The sequence below is a fragment of the Triticum dicoccoides genome, chromosome 5B (genome assembly GCF_002162155.2).
Source record: "Triticum dicoccoides isolate Atlit2015 ecotype Zavitan chromosome 5B, WEW_v2.0, whole genome shotgun sequence".
NCBI classification, from domain to species: Eukaryota; Viridiplantae; Streptophyta; class Magnoliopsida; order Poales; family Poaceae; genus Triticum; species Triticum dicoccoides.
In genome coordinates this window covers 525,821,498-525,826,783 of record NC_041389.1, presented here as the reverse complement: position 1 = coordinate 525,826,783, position 5,286 = coordinate 525,821,498, and positions in this window count along the sequence as shown.

The window sequence follows — 5,286 nt, the reverse complement described above, 5'->3', positions numbered from 1 at the left end:
GACTAAGCCTCTTCCATGAGCAAAACATGATCAGCACCAACGCTCCATGGGTGTTAGAATCATTACTGTGTAATCTAGATTATTGACTCTAGTGCAAGTGGGAGACTGATGGAAATATACCCTAGAGGCAATAATAAAGTTATTATTTATTTCCTCATATCATGATAAATGTTTATTATTCATGCTAGAATTGTATTAACCGGAAACATAATACATGTGTGAATACATAGACAAACATAGTGTCACTAGTATGCCTCTACTTGACTAGCTCATTGATCAAAGATGGTTGAGTTTCCTAACCATAGATATGAGTTGTAATTTGATCAATGGGATCACATCATTAGAAGAATAATGTGATTGACTTGACTCATTCCGTTAGCTTAGCACTTGATCGTTTAGTATGTTGCTATTGCTTTCTTCATGACTTATACATGTTCCTATGACTATGAGATTATGTAACTCCCGCTTACCGGAGGAACACTTTGTGTGCTACCAAACGTCACAACGTAACTGGGTGATTATAAAGGTGCTCTACAGGTGTCTCCGAAGGTACTTGTTGAGTTGACGTATTTCGAGATTAGGATTTGTCACTCCGATTGTCTGAGAGGTATCTCTGGGGCCTCTCGGTAATGCACATCACTATAAGCCTTGCAAGCACTGTAGCTAATGAGTTAGTTACGAGATGATGCATTACATAACGAGTAAAGAGACTTGTTGGTAACGAGATTGAACTAGGTATTGAGATACCGATGATCGAATCTCGGGCAAGTAACATACCGATGACAAATGGAACAACGTATGTTGTTATGCGGTTTGACTGATAAAGATCTTCGTAGAATATGTAGGAGCCAATATGAGCTTCCAGGTTCCGCTATTGGTTATTGACCGGAGACGTGTCTCGGTCATGTCTACATAGTTCTCGAACCCGTAGGGTCTGCATGCTTAAAGTTCGGTGACGATCGATATTATGAGTTTTTATGTTTTGATGTACCGAAGGTAGTTCGGAGTCCCAGATATGATCACGGACATGACGAGGAGTCTCAAAATGGTCGAGACGTAAAGATTGATATATTGGATGACTATGTTCGGACACCGGAAGTGTTTCGGGAGGTTTCGGGCATATACCGGAGTACCGGGAGGTTACCAGAACCCCCCGGGGGATTTAGTAGGCCTAATGGGCCCTAGTGGAGAAGAGGAGGGGAGGCCAGGGCAGGCCGCATGCCCCTCCCCCTCTAGTCTGAATAGGACAAGGAGGGGCGCGCCCCCCTTCCTCTCCTCTCTCTCCCTTCCTTCCCATCTCCTACTTGGACTAGGAAAGGAGGGAGTCCTACTCCCGGTGGGAGTAGGACTCCTCCCTGGCGCGCCTCCTCCTGGCCGGCCGCCCCCTCCCCCTTGATCCTTTATATACGGGGGCAGGGGGGCACCTCTAGGCACAACAATTGATCTCTTGATCTCTTAGCCGTGTGCGGTGGCCCGCTCCACCAGATTCCACCTCGGTAATATCGTAGCGGTGCTTAGGCGAACCCCTGCGTCGATAGCATCATCAACACCGTCATCATGCTGTCGTGCTGCGGAACTCTCCCGCAAAGCTCTACTGGATCGGAGTTCATGGGACGTCATCGAGCTGAACGTGTGCTGAACTCGGATGTGCCGTACGTTCGGTACTTGATCGGTCGGATCGTGAAGACGTATGACTACATCAACCGCGTTGTGCTAACGCTTCCGCTTTCGGTCTACAAGGGTACGCGGACAACACTCTCCTCTCTCGTTGCTATGCATCACCATGATCTTGCGTGTGTGTAGGAAACTTTTTGAAATTACTACGTTCCCCAACAGGTGGTGTGCTGCAAGATCTCCCGGAGGCGGCAGGGACGACTCCGGCGTTGGATCCATGAGCAGCAGGTAGGGCGGCGCCCCTTGCCTATGCGGCGGCGGCCAGATCCATGGCCAGTATGGTGTTATTCTTCTCGATGGAGTCTGTGCCTGGAGATGGGTGCTGATGGAAGCCGCGATTCTGGCGTCCCGTCCAGGTCCTCCCCGACGTGGTTTTTCCTAACAGGCGACGCGTGGAGGGACCGATGAGGGGCGGCTGGAGCATTCCTGCCGGGGTGCGAACGACGACTTTTGTCTTCACAGGGAGGCTCTGTACGGTTCTAGTCAGCTGCGAGATCGGGGGGCTGCGACTTCCGATGAAAAACGCGCCGATTACGGTCATTTCGGACGATGGCGGTGTCTGTGACGTCATTCCCTTCTCGAGACATCATTGTTGCAGGTCGTGTCAACCCACTCGTGATGCTTCGGGGAAAACCCTAGATCTGGGTCTACCGGATCGGACGATGATGGCATCTTTGAGTTGTCCCTCCTGGGGCATCGTTTTGGAGCAAGTGCTATCTGGAGGGGACAAGCGGAGGAGCGGTGCTACATCTACCACAAGGCCAACGGCGGACCCGGCGGCATGGCGCTGCGGAGGTTCGGTGACGGGACGTGTGGATGGATACATGCAGGATGGTGGCGTTGTCTGGCGTCGTGGTGGCATTGACGGCAGGCCAGGCAAGGTCGATGCGCCAGTTCCTGCTCTGAAGATGGACCGGTGGAAGGTGGCGGCAGCAGCCTCTGAGAGTGCGCCGGTCCGGTGTGTGACCCAGTCTTGGTATGTGGCTGGGCTGGGTCATCCGGCTTTAGATGTTAGGCTTCGGTGCGATGTCTGTTTGGTATTTGGCTCGGACATTCGGCACCCCTTCATTAAGGGGATATGAGTAGCAACAAGTGTTGCCTAGATGGTGGCTTCAGGCTTACCGATGTAGTACTTTGTATGGTCTTTGTGAATACTTAATAAATAGCTGCATGCATCGTCCAGATGTAGAGGCCGGAGGTATTTCAAGATTTTTCAGTAAAACACATTTGGAGGGGAAATGTTGATTATAAGCGTGTCATTTTTGTTCTTCTGAAATTGCGTTCAAATAATACGGGATTTTAGGATATACATGGTTCATACTAAGAGAAAAATATTAGAATGTAATACTTATAGAGTAATAAACAAATATGGCATTAATTAGTTCTTACATAAATACGCATGGTACATCAACATCGTGCATAGGATGATAGTAGTACTTGGTTTTTTTGAATTGTGTTTAACTAGATGATGTTGTTAGATTACATTCATGGGAAGCATAATGAAGAAAATGTCCTTGAGAATACAGGGTTTGGTTTGCTAATTCATAGACCACACGCTGAAATACTAAGCAAGGCCGTGTGTCGGTTGCTATATTTCCTTCAAGTCTGCTAAGGATTTTCCAAAATATTCTTTTCTTTTTGGTAAGAAAGATCATTATAGCTGATACGCAAATGACAGAGAACGAGGGAGAAATAAATTTGAATGTACATATCAGATTGAGCAAATATAGAAGCAAATAAGTAGGAGACATCAGCCTTTATGATGAGGGGCATGCATGGCCTCCAGGAAGTGCCATTTAGAATACTAGCAACTAAATCGACATGAGAACATACTAGAAGAAATGTAGCCGGGCCACCGATCCCTAGGTGGTTCTCTGCAAAGATATCAAAGGGGGCTTGCCGAAGTGAGATCCCAAGCATTCCAGGCATATTAATCTTGACATCCATATTAATCTTAGCTGGACACCAAATAGACATGCATCCCAACTAGCAAAAGGCGCATGACCAACCGATGCAACTATGTGGCCCAATGGCAAGCGATTGGCCACCTTTAATCGGTCTCAATCATTGCATTCATTCTCTTTGCCAAGATTGTCATGTTGTCGTTGCCCAGATCATATTCTTGTCGCCCAAGTTGGCATCCCTTGCTAATTAAGTTGCTAGATAAGTTTGAATGATGAATTGTAGACTTCCCCAATTGCCTTAGCTGACCATGGATGCTTGCCATATGATTCATATTCCTACTTCTTACTACTCATAACTCCTTTGGTTCTTAAGGGTCCTTTGGTTCAAAGGAAAAGTGGCGGAAACTATAGGTCCAAATTATTCTGTTGTGATATTGTTACCAATTGAAATATTTACTACCAAGGTGCAGGTGTAGAGCATAGAACGCCATCTGAAATGGAAACTCTCAAGTTTTATGGAATGGTTAAATGCTTTCATTAATCGAGACATAAATTTGCATTTTTGCAGCTGCTGATCATCTCCTTTATGGTTTTCAAAGCTTTGGTTCTTTGTTGTTTAATATTCTATGATCTTTTAATATTTCGAGTGCAATTTTTTATTTTGGTAAGCATTTTCACTTTTACCCCTATATCTTACTATATTAAATTGTAAAATGTGTAATTGTTATGCATAGTGTCACTTGTAAGTGTGTGACCATTATACTGATTATTGATTTACATTTACATATCTCAACTATATGTGGACACAGGGTCGATTTTATACTTGGCCTGCCCCTATTACCATTGGTGCCTCCCAATGGTCTCCCACTGCAAAGATAAATCCATTAAAACTTATGAGACACACAAAGTGTTAAAGCTGCTGTTAGATCTCTATTATGCTGGGAGTAGAACCATACTAACCACATGTTCGTTCTCAAATACACATGGGATGTTCCTAATTTTCTAATTAGTGTGAAAGTTCTTATCTTTAGAATTTATGACTAGTCTTAAAATTCACTAGTTTCTTATACATGTGTATATATATGTGTGTTGTTTGCATTGTTGAGATATATTGTCAATTACTTATGTTGTTAAAGTAAGTGGCCTAGAACAAAAGGTGGCATGTTACATCCAAATTTCGTGTAGCATTGTAACTTCTATCTAATAAACTTTGTAATGAAAGTAATGATGGATGGGAAAATCATAGTACAAATTAATATTGTCACTTCATTGGTAGCCATGCAAAATATAATATGCATATAATTGATAATGTTTGTAGCAATAACCTTGTAGTCGTAGTCCTAGTCCTGACAAGCTAGGTTTATCCTACTCCCTCCCTTCCTTTTACAGGACCTAGCTCCCAAATTTCTTGTGCATAGGTAAAGTTTCTCCAAAAACTTGAGTTCAGATAGCCAAATAGAAATCTCACCTTCATATGAAACTCAACTAATCTTCCTAAACTGGGCCAGCCGGCAAGGGATTAATTCCATGGATTCAAATTGTCTAATAGAATGAGGGCAAAAAATCTACCTTGTTGGGAAGCCCCGCCAATCCAGCCTACCACGACGAGGTATACACAAGCATATCTATGGAATGAGGGCATTAACACTATGCGGTAATGTGGGCTTATACTCGGAAATTGACGAACACAGACTTAGGCCTTCTAAAC